Raw genomic sequence first — 20,353 nt, 5'->3', positions numbered from 1 at the left:
TGGGAATGCAGAATTAGAGACAAATATTTAAATCCTATAGGCAATCTGAAATAAGAATCAGAGTTTGAGTTAAAGGACAGGACTGGAGATACAAATTTGCCAAATACTATTTATGTCTTTAGATATAGTACTGCTGCTATAACATTTTAAATATTAAGTTAGAAAAGGCTGAAATGGCTACATAAGTGAATCCAATTAAAAGCAGAGCTTGTGGTTGTTGGTTCACTCTAATTAGTCCCACTTCAATAAATCCAGAAGGGATGGTGCTGTGTAGCCTGCCTCGTGAGAGTGAAATTCCACTTACCTATAGGTTCTAAAAGCATCTCATGTACAACCTAAAAGATTCTGTGTCTCAGGGAAGTGGAGAGAAGAAAAATGGAGTTCTCATTTGCCTAAAGGCAAGGCAACCTTGGAATCTTCTCTTTGAGGAAAGATACAGAAGCTACTCAAAAGTGTTGGTTTCATTCTCCTTATGTCCTCTTGCTAGTTCTGTAGGCCAGATAGTAGTTTTTTCTAAAAGTTAAGCTCTGACAAGCTACCTGCTGCTTGAAAGAGTCAGTAAAGCTATTTGCCAGGTGCTGATAAATGATCTAGCCTTCAGGCCACTTAGTCTCTGCAAGTAGGACAAATTCTCTCATAACTAAGTGTTCACTTTCAGGTATTAAGGTCACAGTCACTTCAATGCAAGCTGGATGCTGTGGATATCTGTTAATGTCCTCACGGTTATAAAGGAGGCAGTAACCTAGAGCAGTGGGCTTCAAAATTTAGTCCCCAAGACCTAGAAGCATCAGTAACACCTAGGAATTTGTTAGATATGCAAATTTTCAGGCTGCACTTCAGGCATATGGAATCAGAAACTCTGGGGATAGGTCCCAGCAATCTGTGGCTTAATGAACCTTCTTCTTCTTTTTTTTTTTTTTAATGAACCTTCTAAAACTGATTCTGATATACCTTAAAATCTATGAAGCACTGATCTAGAGGGCCCAAAACAATTCTAGGCAGTCGCCCTACTATACACATAAGGAAAACAATGAAGATGAGAAGCCCAAATTCAAGAATAATCACTTCCCCCCAAAAAATAAACATTATATTCAGGTGGAAGAGCATGGACTTTCTCCATTATTTCCTCCTATTAAACCTGTAAATGACCTCAGAATTAACCAGGGCATTAAATTGGGTGGATCAGGTAGCAAGCCACAAAGCTTCCTTGTATAAAGTACCTTATAAATTTTGTATTTCTACAATTCTAGTGTATAAATGTGATTTAACATGTCTTTTCAAATAACCACTCTCTTGTTTACCATGAACAAATAAATAATAATGCTGAGAAAATGGTAAAGAAATGTTTTTTTTTTCTTTAGTGCTTGTTTTCTCCTAAAAGACTTGATTTCTTTTTTTGAGATTGAGTTTTTTTTTCCCTCTATGATTTAGGGGAAAGTATTAGTCATCCTAGAAAACAAGCACTCATCCTCACCAGAGTGGTAAAGCAGAAGCAGAATACAGGATAGAGAACAGGTTGCACATCCTCAAGCCATGCCTTCTCTTTTATTTTATCATATGCTCCCCTAAAGCTACATTAGAATCAGCATAGAAAACTTGGATAGTTAAGTCAGAAGCAGACCCACAAATATGTAAAAGGAATGAAAAAGTGATCCAGAAAGCTGAGCAAAATGGAAAACGAAACAAGGAAAATCAGAGGCACGAGATCAGAGCTTTCTATCTAATTAAGTCATGAGGGCTCCAGTTAAGTTGACCATATGATGCAGTTCCCCCACCACTCAGGCTTTACTCAGGAAGAATGTCTTATGGCTGTAACATTTTCCTTTGAAATAAATGAGGCAAGAGTTAAGATATTGTATTGTAGAGAAAAAGAATCTAGCTGCTTCACACTTGGGATTCTGGTGTAAGGAGCAAAACCTAGGGCTCTGATGCTCCCCTTGAATACAATAAGTATAGGATTTTATTTCTTTTGTTCATCTCAAACCTATGCCCTAATCTAAATTTTGCTCCTGTGCTATGCACAATAAATTGCTTCAGCAATGACAGCCTTAAAACCAATCTCAACATCTTTAAAAATATTTATCAGGAAAGAGTCTTCTGCAATTAAGATGCTTAGAATAAGTTGTGCTTGGTTTTCCTGCACCATCTTTTGGTACCAGAATACCCCACGGGAAGGCAGGTCTCATAACTCTACTTCTGCAAAATTCTATTCATCAGAAAAATTCTAAAAGGGGCTTAATGATACCATTTACTATATGCTTGGAACATTCAATATGTGGCTAGCAGAATTAGCTATTTAATGAAAAAGGCAAGAGAGAATTGATGGGAAATATAAAAGAAACTAGTAAAAAGAAAAGTACTGAAAAAAAAATCTCTCACAAAATTGAGAATTGATGGGAAATATAAAAGAAACTTGTAAAAAGAAAAGTACTGAAAAAAAATCTCTCACAAAATTGAGAAGGAGTTTCCCTAATCACGCTTGTCCATGTAGCTGTGAACTCCCACAGAAACTCACTGTGTGCCTCAGTTGGCACTTGTTATGAACTCTCATGGTGGTAGTTATCTCTAGTATATATCTAGTATTATCTTAAGATCTCAATTAGTAAGCACCTTGAGGGCAGCAGGTCTGTTATCTTATGCTCCTCTGAGCCCTCTCCAGGGCCCAGCATCGTGCCTTGTACTTAGAGCCCAGTAATATTAAAGCTAAGTAGGGACATGGGGTGTACTGAGGGCCAAAGTTGGATTCAACGTGGAGCGAAAGAGCAAAATAAAAACATCAACAATAAGGTTGTAAAGGTGTCAGAACACAAATGTGGGTAGGAAAATTGAGCTGAAAAATGAAATTTCCAATCCCATATGATAATTCTTTCCCCACTATTTATTCCTAGTCAAGGTTCTCTCTCTCTCTCTTCTTCTTCTTCTTTCTTCTTTCTTTTCTTCTTTCTTCTCCTTCTCCTTCTTCTTCTTCTTCTTTTTTTTCCTTCCAGCATCAGCCAGGTGCAGAACAAAAGGAAATTAATGATTTAGTTATTGCTCCAATGCTGAAAGTTTGGAAGTCAGTCAGTCAGAGCCGGCTCCATTGTGTGTCCCTGCATGTCTCAGGCCTTGGTGGCTCCGCACAGAGCACTGTGGTTCCAATCGCCACAGTGGGGGCCAGTGCTGGACGCCTGGCTTCTAAGCAAGAGAGATGAAAGGCTTCTTCTAATGTAATAACTGACGGCCTCTCAGTGCCGTTTGAACTGTTTACAGACTGAGTTAACGATTACAGGCTATGTGTATCTTGGCCAGGTGCCCGAAATTCTTACCCACCCGTCAGATATTATCAAAGAGCCCTTCCATGCCTGGCTGGAGTCCTTCCAAAGCACCTCACAGAGATGCCGACACAAAAGGAGGAGTGTTCAGAATGTGCTCTCTCTCCTGAGGCCCGGACAAGAAAGTTAGAGTATCAGGCATGAATTAGGTGCTGAGAGGACAGAGTTTCCAGGACTGCTCAGGGAAAAGGTCAAGGTCAGCACTGAGGCCAGATTCTGAGGAACCAGATTCCTCTCTAAGCAGTTTAGGAGATATAGGTAAGTAAGAGTCTTCACTGTGGGCAGCTAGAGATGTTTATGAGAGTAGGGAAACGAGAACCTTGAAATGAAGCAGAAATCTGCACTACACATGAAACAGAAGCCCTGAAGACATTAGAGCTGCAAGGCTGGATTTATTATGGGGCAGCATATAGAGGATGGAGGGAAGTATATTGCTTTTTCTGAAAGCAATATACAAGTTGAAAAAGAACATCATCTCAAGACTAAGAAAGAATAAGAGACTTCAAAAATGATAGTAAATAAAGTTAAGAGAAGCAAAGAAGACACCTCTTAATTGAGGTGAGTCTCAAGAGACCAAATGACATCTATTTGGGCATTATCAAAATATTTTTCACACAAATACATGCAATTATTAACCATGAGATATAATGGAAATCTGGCTAGCTTGTAACTAAAATATAGACTTAATACCAAGAATACCAGAAATGTGTTCTGGGGGCAGCATATATTAAAGAGCACTCAAGCCAAGGAACACCACATCTAGTTATTATTTAACTATATGCTAACTTGTGGACTCCAAAGGAAGATAGTAGGGAATTTCTATTATTTCATTATTAAGTACCTATTGGCCCCTGAATACATTTGAAAGTGGAATAAATGGCAGCCCCCACAACTAAGCCTTATAAATCTAAAGTCAATATATAAGACAGCTGGAGGGTATTATGCTGGGTGAAGTAAGTCAGTCGGAGAAGGACAAACATTATATGTTCTCATTCATTTGGGGAATATAAATAATAGTGAAAGGGAATATAAGGGAAGGGAGAAGAAATGTGTGGGAAATATCAGAAAGGGAGACAGAACGTAAAGACTGCTAACTCTGGGAAACGAACTAGGGGTGGTAGAAGGGGAGGAGGGCGGGGGGGTGGGAGTGAATGGGTGACGGGCACTGGGGGTTATTCTGTATGTTAGTAAATTGAACACCAATAAAAAATTAAAAAATATATATATATAAGACAGCTGTTCATTCATTCCAGAACTATTATCATTACTACCCTCAAATGTGAATACCTGTCTCCAAAGGCTAAAGAAGGGTTATATGGCTTTTTTATTTCCATACATGTCCTGATGAATGAATAGACATTATATAATTTATCACTAAATGCTCTCACAGGAAAATTTGGGGGCAATGCATGCAACTCATATTCTTTTATCCATATATGAATATAATCCTTATTACATTGTTTCCTTGAATTTTCTTTACAGCCGCAACTGGATATGGTTGTTTTATTCTCCTGTCCTAACTTACTGAGCAATGTTGCCATTATGGAGCAGCTGGTGACCTACCCTGTGTAGTGGGGGATAGGCCATCATGTTAGGAGATAATTCTTCTATCTACCTTGAAGGGGAGGTGAACTTGACATTACCATTTTGATTGCAGTATAGATTAGGAATGTATAATCTGATTTTTGAGACACATTGTACTGTTTATATTTTCTACATCAGACCATAACCCATGTGTATTTACTTGCACAAGGTTTGAATAGAAATAATTATATATTGTTGAGTTGCTTCAAAAAAGCACTTCCAACATTCTCTAATCTATTCTCTATATGGTGACACTCTTCTCTCTTAGAGTAAGATTAGACAGAGTTCAGTTTGATTTTTAGAATACAAAAAGAAAAATAATACAAATCAAAATCTTCTTTGCACTGAAATTGTAGAAAGGATATGACTCAGTGGTAAGCTTGAGAGGTAAAATTACAAAAGTAAATCCTATCAGTTGATGTTGAAATTTATGAAGAAATTCTAGATAATCCCATGAATCTGGCCCTATACTCTTCTAGAAAATAGCCTCAAAGAAGGAAGAGAACGTGCATCTAATTTCTCTATATAAGTGGTTATCAATGACTTGATATCAGATAGAATGAAAAAAGTAATGCATTGGATATTGTACAAATGAAAATAATTCAGAAAATCATTAGGGAAACAAGAAGTGTACAAGAACTCAGAGGATGATGCTATTGTAGTTTTTTGTTTTCTTTTAAAGATATTTATTTAGAGCACAATCAAGTGAGGGGAGGAGCAAAGGGAGAGGGGGAGAGAGCGAGAATCCTTAAGCAGAGTCCTCACTGCACAGGGAGCCCAACTTGGAGCTCGATCCCATGACCCGGAGATCAGGACTTGAGCTGAAATCAAGAGTCAGATGCTTAACTGAATGAACCACTCCAGCACCCTTGTTTTGTTTTGTTTTGTTTTGTTTTTTATGCAGAAACAAGATAGTTCAACAATCCTCCTCACCTTGGGGGGTTGAGAGTACACCTGCAGTACTTACTATCCACTGCTTACAGCCCTTCCTTTGTAAAAGAGATTAATACACAATAAGTTCAAAGCAGGCCAACAAAAGGACAGAAGGACTTAGGAGATGATTCCCAGGGAAGGGCAAGGGCCACGAAATGAATACGTAAGAGGATACCAAGAAGGCTATAGTGTTATCTCTCTAGTAATTGGACTGCTCCAGATGCATGGATTCCACTGGAACACCAGCTTTGAAGTGTCTTTGAACTTTAGGAGTCTTGGGGGCAAGGATGGTCCTCTTTCATCCTCCCAACTCCTCTAACCTTCAGGGTTGTGAAAATCTATGGAAGCACAATGGTTCAGCTATTTTACAGATATTCCACCTTATCTAGAGAGCTGAAACTCTACCACAGGGTTCTCCAACGTGGGGCATGGTGCTGGGCAGGCAAGTATATCAAGAAGAAAACAAAGTTCCTTATCAGTTTTCCACATAATAGGTTTGCTCTGACAGATTGACAATATATGGAAAATAGATAAGAAATACTGATTTCCTTCTTCACAAGATTACTACTACAGCCTCTCTGCCTTCACTACTTAGTAAAACTGGCAAATATTAAACAGGATCTGAAATTCCATTGGGGAAAAATATACGGTAATGGCTTTAAGGCAGCCAAATGGTCTGTCATAGCATGATCAACCCATCCAAAGATTATGGAAAGAATATTATCGATATGAGGTGACATAATGTGTTAGTAAGTTCCTTCATTTTAAACATACGCATGACTCAATTATTTCTGATTAGAATCCTGGATCCATGGTAAGATGCATCCAAACCTACTATCATAGCAAGACCATAAAGTTATTCCTTCTTTATGAAAAACAGTTTATTATTGTACACACTTAAACTCCTAGAGGTATTCAGTTCCCTGACAATTACATCTATGATGGCAATGAAATCAGAAAGCCATAAAACACAAAAATCTGAGAAACATTCTTTTGGAAGAAAGATCATGTAACTTAGTCCCTCACCATAAAGATCAAGTATTAAACAAACTAAAAAAAAAAAAAAATTAGACCGGTTCTGCCGCTTGAGAAAGAAAAGAAATGTGGTTTCTCCAGCTAAAAGTTTTCTAGATGATGCAGGAACTGCTGCTTAGAAACTACTTTCTAAACAAACTGCAAAGGGATGACTATAAACATTTCATCAACATATTATAATAAAATTCTCTAGGAAGCTGCTTTACCATTAATGATAGAGAAAACTAGAGATGCTGTGATTTCAGTTCATCTCTTTCATTTGCTATATTTTGCAATTTTCTCTAAAATCTAAGCTTTCATTTGATAGGGAGGAAAAAAGGATCTTTTTTCTGATGGGAAGATACAGCTGTCAGCATGTAACCTGACGTGCAGTTGCCTGTTCATGCAGCCTGCAGAATACTGTCTCCAGATGAAAATAGCAGCAACACACCAACTTATTCAACACAGTTATGAGTGAACATATACAATGAATCTGGTGCACTATGACATACCAAGGAACAGGCCAGGTCATCAAATCCCAACCTAAATTAGACCAACATAATGTGGAGGGATACAAAAGTGATAGTAAATTTTCATAGTGAGAGGAGACATTTGATTTGACAGCGGGCACATATATTTTTTTAATGACCCCAAAATGAAAATGAGAGAAAAGAAATAGAAGGACCATTATGTAGGTTAAAAAAAAAAATTAAGTGGTGGGGAGGAGCAGAGGAAGAGGGAGAGAGTGAGAATCTTAAGCAACTACAACCCGAGATCACAACCTGAGCCAAAATCAAGAGTCAGACACTTAACTGACTGAGCTGCCATGGTAAAAATTCTTACGGAGATATCAGTCCACACAACTAGGAAGAGATGAGAAAGTAGAAATTAACAAGAAAGAGAAGAAAGCCAGGTCCAACACAGTGAATCTGAAACAGAGCAAAAGACAACAGTTTGAGGTTAGAATTGATCGCTTTCTGCTAAGTAAGTTTAACTGAAATTATGGGTGGAAGAGCAGGTGTCAGGGAAAAGAACACAGGGAGAATGTACCAAAGTTATTCATTTTGCCTGTGACCATCCTTTCTCTCAATAGGCAAAATTTCAAAAGCTAAATAAGTAATTTGGCTTTAGGTTCGCCAAAGGCAACTATTTTCAGAGTCTGGTCCAAGGTTTGCATAGAGGAAGTAGCTTCCCCTAAAGATGAAAAATAAGTATTTAGAATATGTACATATAGTCTATATTCCACATATATTTCTATATGTAGAATATGAGTTATATATAAAATTTATTTATAAGTATAGCTAATACATATCCATTCTAATCTAAACACTCATTTTCTTTTTTTTTTAATTTTTTATTTTATTTTATTTGTGATAGGCACACAGTGAGAGAGAGAGAGAGAGAGGCAGAGACACAGGCAGAGGGAGAAGCAGGCTCCATGCACTGGGAGCCCGACGTGGGATTCGATCCTGGGTCTCCAGGATCGCGCCCTGGGCCAAAGGCAGGCGCTAAACCACTGCGCCACCCAGGGATCCCTAAACACTCATTTTCAATCCTTCCTGTGTATATACACACAAACACATATGTTATCATTATCAGTAGTTTCAGGGTGGTTGCTTTTGCATAAAGCTAAACATGATGTTAATTTCAAATAATTTTCTATTAGTGGTTGACATAATGTATACCATCCTCCTATCTAATTTCCTATAAAATCTTTGGAGTTTCCTTTGGTTCTGATGAATATTTTCAATTTATTTTTCTACTTTACATTTTTTTGGTCAAAGCTAAGCTTAGAAGCACAAAAATCTGTGTGCGTAGAAATGCAGAAATTGATGTAGAGATTAAAAAAATAAACTCCACTGAAAAGCTAGTGGGGGAAAATATATGTGTGTATATATAAGCAAACTTTATTGTAGAATAACCATTTAAAATCCAGAACAAATAAACAAGTCATTACCTAGGGTTACCTTTTCTTTTTTTTAATGAAATATATAGCAACCCCACAAACTCAAAATGATGGACCAACAGCATTAAAACAAAATTGAGCACTAATTCTACTTGATTCTTAAATATAGCTGCCAGTCAGGGAAGAGAATATTCTGATTAGCACAAGTCCTTGAATACAGAAGGCACAAAATAAAAGTTTGTGATTTATTTAGCTTGCTAAGGACCAGAAGGAAGTCTTTTAAAATTTAATCTGTACCATAGAAACCCTTTCTAAAATGTATTGGTATACTTCCCTGCCTAAAATACATTACACTGAACATATTTAGACTTTATTTGGTATCTTCGGTATCTTCCAACACTATAAAGATATCATTATGATCATTTTTAGCATGAAATAATTTACATTCTGAAGCATAGGAGGTTGGCTGAACTTATTACGGTGCCCCTAGGAAGTTCTTATATTATTTGTTTTTTAGATCCTTTATATCTGCTTCTTCCTTTTAATTTACCTCTAATTCATAAACACAATACAGATGGATATCCCAGTTTATTTGGTATTTATTCTAGTTGGTAAAAATTTTCGTATGAAACTCTAGTTCTATTGGAAGCTACAGAGTTGAAAATAAAAATTCAAATGATCAGATATTAAATTAAGTTTGTTTAGGGGCGCCTGGGTGGCTCAGCAGTTAGGCATCTGCCTTTGGCTCTGGGTGTGATCCTGGAGTCCCAGGATCAAGTCCGCTTCAGGCTTCCTGCATGGAGCCTGCTTCTCCCTCTGCCTGTTCTCTGCCTCTCTCTCTCTCTCTCTCTCTCTCTCTGTCTCTGTCTCATGAATAAATAAAGTCTTTAAAAAAAAAAAAAAAGTTTGCCACCAAGATTACCAAACTTGAACAACGGTATCCAAAGACAGAAACCTGAACTATTCACTTTATTTTTAAAAGATTTTTATTTATTTATTTGAGAGAGAGAGCGCGCCTGCGAGAGAGAGCATGAGCAGGAGGAGGGGGGAGGGGCAGAGGGAGAAGCAGACTCTCCACCAAGCCGGAAGCCCAATGCTGGGCTCCAGACCAGAGCCCTGAAATCATGACCCCAGGGAAAGGCAGACATTTAACCAACTGAGCCACACAGGCGCCCCTAAACTATTTAAACACATTTTCAGACATACCCCCCATAGTAATGGAGATTAGCAGTCATTCATTCTTAACACCCTATTACTTAGGATCTCAAGACTTTGTCCACAGTGTCAATAAACGTATAAAGATATCAAGAGGTAAAGGTCAAAAAAGAAATCCTGAACATAAAAAAGGCCGCTGGAAGTGACCCAAAACATCACATGCTGGGCTTTCCTTTTTAATGATAGTGACAATGATATTGAGTGTTTATCCATGCCTTTATTTCAAAGAACTTCAAATACTTTGCAGACATCTCTCACTAATCTTCATTAGGCCTTGGGAAGAAAACAGATTTCCCCAAGAAGTACCTTTAGAGAAGAAGGATGCTTCCCAAAACCAATACAAGGAAAAACATTTGCCCCCTCCATCTTCCCCATACATACTTGTCTCCTGACTCCTACTATGTCACACTGTGGTTGAAATGGATTATAAGACCATGCAAATGTTGAAAGGGTAAAAATGGTAATTCAGTTTTTTTCTAAGAGAGTTATAAACTACGTGTGTTTAATCACAACAAGGAACAGATAAGTAGGAAAGATGAGAAAACCCATAATTACCTTTATCCCATTATTTACTGTTTTGGGGAGAGACTTCAAATTGGTGAAGTTACAGTATGAAATACAGATTTTCCAAACTGCAGAATACGAGTCTCTGAGATGCCTCAAAGGTAATCTTTACCTAAAAATTATTTCTGGGCCACAAATATTGGATAGGTGCTATAACTGAAACTGCTTATTCTCATTTTGATCTAATACTTCTCAGATAGGTAACTGGGAGTCTTGTGGACCTGTGGGGTAATTTCCAAGCAGCCTACAGAAACTTATCTGCTGAGCTTCAAAGAACAACATGTTGAGACCAGAACAGTACAAGCATAATGAACTGGGTAAATTAGTTCCCTTCACAGTCCTGAATGCCTCTCCTTCTGTCCCTTAGAATACAGCTGCAAAGCTACACAGGAAGCTAAGAGCTTCAGCATTCTGAGCAAATGTTTCAGGGCAGCAGCAATTAAAAGAATACTCAAAAATTTCAAAAAGGGAAAATGTAAGAGTGATATGTAATATGCTTCTAGGATCCCTCTAATCTGAGAAGTAAAAACTTAGAAAGTAGCTGTTCTGTGTTGTGTCAGTAATCACCTCATTGATCCTAGAAGGAAGCTCAACAATATAGAACAGCTACATGTACAAAGGTCCAGGACAGGCAAGTGATTCACCATGGCAGAAGCAGGGCAGCAATAGAACTTAAGTTCCTAACCTAGGACCCATATGCCATTAGTCATTCTCTAAGCCATGAAGGCTACCTGTTACTATATCATGGTAACATTTCATCAGCCTTTAGGCCCACAAATGTTTGAATCTAAAGCATTATATTTTTAGCTACATAAAAAATAGAAATAAAAAAATAGAAATAGTCTTATTCTTAGTTATTTTAGGATAATGCCAAATTGAATTCAAATAGGCTAACTGAACTTAAATCAATAACGCTTAATAATATTTCTTAACAGTAATTAGGTGAATGAGAAAGAGTTTAAGTCCAATTACTATTAATACCTTACATTTGCAATTTTCAAAGACAATTCTCATTTCATTTCAGGTTGGAAGACAATTACTATTATCCTTATTTAATTTTAAGTACTTTTATTTTTTTAATATTTATTTATTTGTATCTGGAGTGAAGGGTGAGCCTTAAGAGTGTCCAGTTCAGGGATCCCTGGGTGGCGCAGCGGTTTGGCGCCTGCCTTTGGCCTAGGGCGCGATCCTGGAGACCCAGGATCGATTCCCACATCGGGCTCCCGGTGCATGGAGCCTGCTTCTCTCTGCCTGTGTCTCTGCCTCTCTTTCTCTTTCTGTGACTATCATAAATAAGTAAAAATTTAAAAAAATATTTTAAAAAATATTTATTTATTTATTTGAGAGAGAGCAAGTGTGAGTAGGGGGAGGGACAGAAGGAGAAGGAAAAAGAAAAGGACACAAGTAAGCTCCACACTGAGTGTGGAGGGAAAGAGAAAAGGAGAGAAGTAAGCTCCACACTGAGTATGGTCAATCTCAAGACCCTGAGATCTTGACCTGAGCAGAAACCAAGAGTTGGACACTTAACTGAGCCACCCAGGCATGTATTATCCCTATTTTATTCATGAGGACAGAGACTCAAAGAACTTAAGCAATTTTCCTTAAGGATTAGAGCTGAGATTAAAACACAAGACTACTAGGGTACCTGGATGGCTTAGTTGGTCAAGCTGGACTCTTGGTTTTCAGCTCAGGTGGTAATCTCAGGGTCATGAGATCGAGCCCCACACTAGGCCCACACTGGGAGCTACATTGGGCTCCACACTCAGTGTGGAGCCTCCTTAAGTTTCTCTCTCCCTCTCCCCCTCTGCACCCCATTCTGTGCCCTCCCTAAAATAAATAAATATATATTTACAAAAACCATAACAAAACACGAGTCTACTGATAGCTCTGTTCACTGTAGGATGTTGTCACTCATTTTATTTTATTTTATTTTTTTTGTCACTCATTTTAGAGCACCCTTTATGTCTTATTACTATATCATTATATTTGAATACTGTGCAAAAAGCACTATTTTGTGGGCATATTCCTTTTTTTTTTAAGATTTTATTTATTTATTCATGAGAGACAGAGAAAGGCAGAGACACAGGCAGAGGGAGAAGCAGGCTCCTCGCAGGGAGCCTAATGTGGGACTCTATCATGCCCTGAGCCAAAGGCAAGATGCTCAACCACTGAGCCACCCAGATGCCCCAGTGGGCATATTATTTTCATTCATCTGATTGGTGGCAGAAATTATGTTCTTAGGCCAGAAGGCCTCCAGTTACACATAAAGTTAGAGCACAGTGAAGTAACTACCTTAAGGGAACCCAAGATACACTCTGATAATTCAAAAGGAAAATGTCCTAATCCAGGAAGTTAGTTGGCCTCCAAAACAATTGCCTCATCAAGACAGCATTCAACTGGTGACCCATAGGGTAACTTACATTTCTGGAAATGGAAAAAGAAGCAAGGACAAATGGTTAGCTTCTCCTAGAAAACTACATGGTGTTCTGACTTTGGACATAATGTTCCTGATCTCTTTTAAGTAGATCATATTCTCCTTCATCCTTAGCAGAGGCATAATTGCAGAAGGCAATTTCTAAATAATAAATTACCAAACTGATCCATCATCATTGGTAGATCCTGACAAAAATCTCGAAACCAGTGAACCAGAAAGTTACATTGCTTCCATTTGATAAATAGTAAAATAATCATTGAATATGATGTAAAAGACTATCTCAGAAGTCAACAGAGAACTAGTATGAGTCCTCCTGAAATTAGGACATCCATGTTTTTGGGTGTATGCACCTACTGTTTAGGTGCCAAATACTATAATTTCTGGGTAGAGTTTGGCTACAGGAGAAAATCAGATCTTCTGGCAGCACTTACAAGGCAGGTGCAGTCATAAAGAACTTGACTTTTGATTCCATTGTCTCTGCCAGGACAGGTGGTTTGGTAGAAGTATGGAATCCTGCCAGACAGGCTCCAATTCAAACTTCCCCTTAGAAAACAAAACAATAAAAATGGAAACAAAATGCCAAATCCTGTTCCATACTTTTAAGACTGACATTGGTGGAAAAACTAGGGCATTTCATATAATGTTATTAATTTGGTTCAAGTACACATCAACTCAGGAGAAATAAGATTACAGTAATGAAAGGTTGCAGGTTCAGCTCTTCCCTTTACAGTTCAATTCCCTATTCCCCCTTACAAACGTTTAAAAAGGGATTCTTAAATTTCAGTGAATTTTACCCATACATTCTTAGTGTAAAAAAAAAAACAACAACCCAAACTGTAATTGAATACCTACACAGGAGTAACACGGGCAAGTTAGTTTAACACTGCTGAGTGGAATAAAAACCTCTGGCAAATCTTGCCTATCCCATACATCCTGACTTACCTTCCTAGTACAAACTAATGCACTTAAAATTTTGTGAGAATGAAGTGGATGATACACTGTCTTTCTCTAAAAACCTAGAGCATATTAGTTTAGAACAGAGTAAAAATATAAAGGATTGTTTTTCGTGTCAAAGAAAGACAATTGACATTTTTACCAGGTTTGTCTTCAGGACAAGCCTTTGTGATTGACGATGTAGGTTCCTAACCACAAAGACATAAGAAGGCTCTGAGGAAGAGTGCTCAAAGAATCCTTGTGGCGGGACTAGAGCTGCCACTATTGGAAACTGTGAGCATTTTTGGTGTTCCTGGAATTCTATTTCCAACCACTACTTTGTGGTTGCAATGAAGGGACAGAAGAGATTGGAAGTCTCCTAGACCAAATACTCTCTTCTGTTCATAACCACAGAGCCAAGATTAAAATAACAAGAATGTACTTTGCCCAGGATACAACTCTGCCTAAATCTGTCCTGTCACTTTATTTTTTCTAATTCTTGTTTTTGTTGTTGTTAATCTACTCTAGGAAGCAAAGTCAGATAATCTATAAATGGATTCCAGAAAAGCCTGGAAAAATTCATGGATTCAGAAGATATTTAAAAAGGAGCATAATCTCTTAGAACAACAGCCTTTAAATGTCCTGACTGCAAGAACCAAAATATTAAATTAATCATTGTTCTGATCCAGAAAATAATTTCTTGAAGTTACAATGTTAATTCTCCCTAAACAATAAATGATCTATTCAGGTTCCAGAGATGAGGCTGTGAAGCTAGTACATAACATGGTTGTGCGTCTTTATGCCTGAGTCAATCAAACAGTTTAAATCCAGAAGTAAGTTCCTCCTTCATTTACCTGCCAAGACCTGAGTTCAGGCCCTCAGGGTGCTGAGGTTTTCCTTTGTGAGAGAAATGACATCATCAACACCTCAGAGACAGCAGGGAATGCAGGGAATGTGGCTCCTGACATTGGTGATATCATCAACGACCCTGGGAGAAACCCCAAATTCCCAAAAGTTGAAATACTGAAGGTTAAAAAAGATTTTTTTTTTTTTTTATCATTTCAAGTTTACCAATAGATCTTCATGTTTCCCAATACCAGGTTTTAAAAGGGCAGGTAGAGTAACGGTAAATTCCAGTAAGAACCTCAAGAACCAAACATACAGGAATTAAGTCCAGATAGAGCTATTCATTTCATTTGTATCTTACTGGAGTACAACCAATCAAGGAGGAGTATACACTCAGTTATATTAGGCTCTCTCTGAGATAAGTATATTCTTTGGGGGACTTGCTAATGTTGCAAGTTTGCATTCAGAATAAATTCTAGGCACTCACATAATCCCCCAGTCTCCTCCAAACTTTCTTTGATGTCCAACAACCAAGGACAAGGATCTTTGATTATAGAACAATTTCTTTGGTTGGAAGAAAATTCTTTGCAGGGCGTGAACAGCAGGAGAAAGAAAAGATTTTTCTGAAGTGCAAACTAGTTGGAAACCCCCTGGGGAAAGAATCAGATTCCCAGTCTTTGAGAGGATGGGGCCTGCCTGTACAGGCTGCCTCTGCTGCAGGCCTGTAAGAAGGAGCTTTTGTGTCTACTGTATGGCCCTCAGCAACAGCATGGCAGCCCCCCCTCCCTTTTTTTTTTGCCAGCGGAAGTTTTCCAGCTCTGGGGGATATTCAATGCAGAAAGTCACGGTTTAAATAACAAGGCATAGTTATTAATCAGATGGCCCCATTTCCACTCTTCCCAGATGCCTCCAGATGCTTACAGACTAGAGTTCTATAACCCAGCCCCATACACAAACACCTATCAGTTGCTCTGAAATCCTAAAGTATAATTATTCAGCTTATCCCTGATAATTCAACTTCACAAAGTATTTTAGAATCAGACACATCATCCTTTTACTACTATGGCCCCGATTGGCTCTAGGTTATCAGTGGCTTTTCCAAGCCTTTTCAAAGGTTCAGATTCACTTAGATGGAGGCTCACGATTGAAATCAGTGTGGTTTGGTCACTGTGATCCTTTGATGAAGAATTTAGAATAAGGGTCCCCAATTCACTACAGATATTTTAAAATATAAATCTACAGAGGAAAACTCATTTTTGCATGAGTTTATTTTGTGAACAAAATATATTCATGAGGGATCCCTGGGTGGCGCAGTGGTTTGGCGCCTGCCTTTGGCCCAGGGCGCGATCCTGGAGACCCGGGATCGAATCCCACATCCGGCTCCCGGTGCATGGAGCCTGCTTCTCCCTCTGACTGTGTCTCTGCCTCTCTCTCTCTCTGTGACTATTATAAATAAATAAAAATTAAAAAAAATATATATATATATATTCATGAACCATAACGATAGGACCAGAGGACTGGGAGTGCACCTGAGTCTGATGCTTCATTTTGCTGCCAACTTATTGTGTGGCTTTAAGGAATTTAGTCAGATTTTTTGTACCACCCACCAAATAAATTTTATCTCAGGGGAAAGAAATAAATAAGCAAGTTACATGTCCCCCTAATATAATAAGTCTATTTCTAGGGTAAACATAAACTCCCAATGTTTAGAGTTAGAAAGGATCTTAAAGATTATTTGGTTACCTTATCAACCATACCCCAACAGATAATAGGTTATGTGACTTGCTTTTTATTTTTATTTTTTTTAAAGATTGTATTTATTTATTCATGAGAGACACAGAGAGAGAGAAAGAAAAAAAGGCAGAGACACAGGCAGAGGGAGAAGCAGACTCCATGCAGGGAGCCTGATGTGGGCTCGATCCCAGGTCTCCAGGATCACACCCTGGGCTGAAGGCAGCGCTAAACCGGTGAGCCACCCAGGCTGCCCGTGACTTACTTTTTAAATGGTCATAAGTCACCTATGGACTTTTCATATATCCACAAGAGATAACTAAATTCTACATAATCTCTAATGGTGATAAAATACATGATGCGAAAAACCATACAGTTTACTAACTTCAGAGCTGTTGTTGTCATAGCAGACACATACATTCTTCTAGATTTAGTGTTTATATGCCTCATATTAAAGTCACAACACAATTTAAAGAATTGAAATAACAGATACTGGTGACCACAAACATTTTTTAAAACCTCAGTATTAGAAATAAATTTTGCTAAACAGAGGTTATCTTCAAATACTATTCTCCTTCTACATAGTATTTATTTCTTCTTTTATACAGTCTGTAAACTAAAACTGAGCTAGTGAGATTCTCAATTCAAACAGAACGACTAATATGTTGAATTCTGTTTAAAGTTAAATTTTCTTTTAATTTTACCACAACTAAACAGGAATTTCTCGTACATTTTAGAAAGTTTGTAATTTGAGAAGAAAACCATAATGTTTATTTGAAATTCTAAGGAAAACACTACAGATGAATATTATACATACAGGAATATTTATATAGGCAATATTATAACCTATATTTAACTGATAACAGTGGAAATTAGAAGGTATGACTGTTTGGCTTATAGTTGTCCTCCAGCTTTAAGCTACTTGAAGGTGCCTGGGTTAAAATCTTATGTTTTTTGTTTGTTTTTTCTTCAGTCCTAGAGGACTGTGAAACAGAACTACCACAGTCATTTGAAAGACTCCCAAGAGAATAAAAATTGGTATTCTAAAGCATCCATGCCTGCATTTCTCCTTGGCATTTATCTTATACTGTCTTCTGTTGTTTTCCTCAGTAGGATTAGGGTAGGGTGCTGTTCTTTATATTCCTACAGGACTGCCACAGTGTAGGAGATCCATCTTATAAGACATTGAGATAATCTAGTGCAGTCCCCAGTCTCAGTAAGGTTCTTGGCCAGATTTCATAAAAATTCTCTACTGCTTTGAGGAAACAATACAGGTCGTCAGGCCATCTGGTGTACAGTGATTCTACAGCAGAATAAATGACATACCCATCATGTAAAATAATGCTAAGTTGTGGTAAGGTATTTGTTCACTTATTATAAAGTATGCCTTCTGGTTGACTAGGATCAAAGAGGAAAGAGAACCTATGGCAGTCTATAATAATATCTTCTTAATGGAATGCTCAGGGGAAAGTCTCTGCCAATATCTGCTTTTAATCGCCCTGCAATGACCCCCCAAAAAAGTTTAAAATAAATAAATAAGGCTTGGTAAAAATGCTGGCTAGTAAGATAAGGCAATAGATTGGCAGCTCTTTGGCAAACTACTAATCTCCCTATTTCTTCATCTGTAAAATGAAATGATTGGATTAGGTGTTTTTTCTAGTTTAAAATTTGATGATTATGTTTTACAAATGGAATAGCCTGCCCTGTATTTTACCCTAGGTAAGGAAAACTGAATAGGATTTAATTCTAGTATAAGACCAATAAAGTCCTCCACAAAGTTTTATAAAAACTTGGCCACAGAATTGTAAAGTCAGATACCAATATGGTTCTAAGCAGAAGATACAAAAATGAAAGAACCTGAAACCTGAATCACATAAAAGATTTCTTTTTTCCTTTTCTCTCTCTCTCTCTCTCTCTCTCTCTTTTTTGAGTGTGTAATTAACAAGACTGTACAAAATGGTTTACAGAAAAAAGAATGGGAATCCATAATCTGTTTTTAGGAAATAACAAGATCAATAGGCATAAAACACAAAGCCTGCAGTCTCATCCAGATTATTCTACAGAAATAACAACAGCAATAGTATTTCCCAATTATCATATATTATATATACATAATAGTACCCTTTTGATATATAAGCATGCATAAAATTGGTAGGCACATGATAACTAAATATGCTACCTAAATTACAGTTGTATTATGGCTGCTTTCCATCATAACAGAAGTATCCTAAACTTTTAAAAAATGAATGGTGGTCTTGAAAATAATTACATTGCCGTCTTAAACAATTACTACTGCCTCAGATTCCAGAGACCAGAATTTCTAAATAATCTAATTTCCTATCTCCAAGAAAAATGTGAGACTGTGTTTATAATTCTCAAAAAAACTCTCTAACTTAAATCACTTTATTTTGGTGTTTCCAAATTTGCATATTAAACACAAATTCTAATATATTAAAAGTATCAAACAAAACAAAACAAAATATATTCATGAACTATAATGTTTAGAACCCAGATAAAAATTAGAGTAGGTAAAGTAGCTTATCTGCTATTTTTAAAAATAAATGAGCAAGCAACAATAAACTTTTTTAAAAAGATAAAAAGTTTTCCATTATAGCAAACAGAAATTTAAGTGCCCAAGGAATTCTATCCCAGGGAAAGCAACAGAGCTCAAAGGATTGAAACCAAAAAAATAGAAAGTAACTAAAGTTAGTTTTATAGCCTATGTTTTTTGAATTTAGTAATCAAACAGACACATATATCCACAAACATTTGGAGAGCACAATTCCTCTACTAAGAAAACATAAGTAGATCCTTGTCATATCAATTTTTACATCTGAGGTCATCTTAGGTCAGGCCATTCATCTTATAACTATATCATAATATAGTTGTCTGTTTGACTTCAAGTAATATATTCACTTTTGCTTTAAAATTTTGTTTATTTTAGAGAGAGAGCGAGCATGTGAAAATGGGGGGGAGGGGCAGGGAGAGGGACAAGCAGACTCTATGCTGAGCACAGAGCCTGACAGGGGCCCAGTCCCACAACTCCAAGACCATGATCTAAAATCAAATCAAGAGTTGGCCACGCAACTGACTGAGCCATCAAGGTACCCCTATACAAATACTTTTTAAATTAAGTAAACTGAGGGTAAATCGGTTTTGCGAATTTGGTATTATTTAAATAATTGGGATTAGTCTAGAATAACAGTCATTGATCTGGAATCCTTAGATCCCTATATCTTTCAATTCACTGAGGTTTTATGAAAAATTATATGTTAAGTACATGTGGTCAGCAACTTTTCTCAAATCCTCAAAGGTGTCTGTGACACCAAAAAAGGATTAAAAATCACTGTGTTAGGGTATCTCAAAACCAGAATTGGGAGCCAAAAGCTTACGACCAAGAAAGTGAAATCCTTTGGATATATGCCAATATTTTATAATTACAGATTTAAAGTCAGCACCCCAATAAATATTTCTTAGAAAATTAGAATTTCTGGGACACCTGGGTGGCTCAGTGGTTGTTCCACTGCCTTCAGCTCAGGTCATGATCTGGAGTCCTGGGATCGAGTCCTGCATCAGGCTCCCTGCAGGGAGCCTGCTTCTCCCTCTACCTGTGTCTCTCATGAATAAACAAATTTTAAAAATCGAAAAAAAATTAAAAAATAAAAAATTAGAATTTCCTAAAAAGCAGAAGTTGGTCTATTAAACCAAATAAATGCTGTGTAAAAACACTGTGGAAAGGAGCACCTCAAACATATTGATTATAGCTATGTTTACAATTTGGAAGCAGCAATCAAGGAGATACTAAGCTGTCTGTAAGTCAGAGGAGTAAAGGAATAAAGCGTGTTATATCAAACCCAAAGCACTCAAAATAATTGGCCTCGT

At 37.4% G+C, this 20,353-nt stretch overlaps 1 protein-coding gene across 8 annotated transcripts in view; it reads right to left on the bottom strand.

Annotated features, from left to right (window-relative positions):
• Window positions 1–20,353, bottom strand: part of RNF43 (ring finger protein 43) — a 67,181-nt gene that overhangs the window by 35,712 nt on the left and 11,116 nt on the right. The window contains exons 2-3 of one of the 8 annotated variants that reach the window (XM_072779827.1): window positions 14,749–14,882; window positions 13,393–13,504 (exon numbers count right to left, since the gene is read on the bottom strand). The exons of 6 other annotated variants lie outside the window; for them this stretch is intronic. The gene's annotated coding sequence lies outside the window, so the exon portion shown is untranslated. The remainder of the gene's footprint in view (window positions 1–13,392; window positions 13,505–14,748; window positions 14,883–20,353) is intronic. One more of the 8 variants, XM_072779829.1, reaches the window with a different exon arrangement.

The sequence above is a fragment of the Canis lupus genome, chromosome 16, assembly GCF_048164855.1.
Source record: "Canis lupus baileyi chromosome 16, mCanLup2.hap1, whole genome shotgun sequence".
NCBI classification, from domain to species: domain Eukaryota; kingdom Metazoa; phylum Chordata; class Mammalia; order Carnivora; family Canidae; genus Canis; species Canis lupus.
The sequence above is the reverse complement of the archived record's forward strand: the minus strand, read 5'-3'. Positions and strand labels throughout refer to the sequence as shown.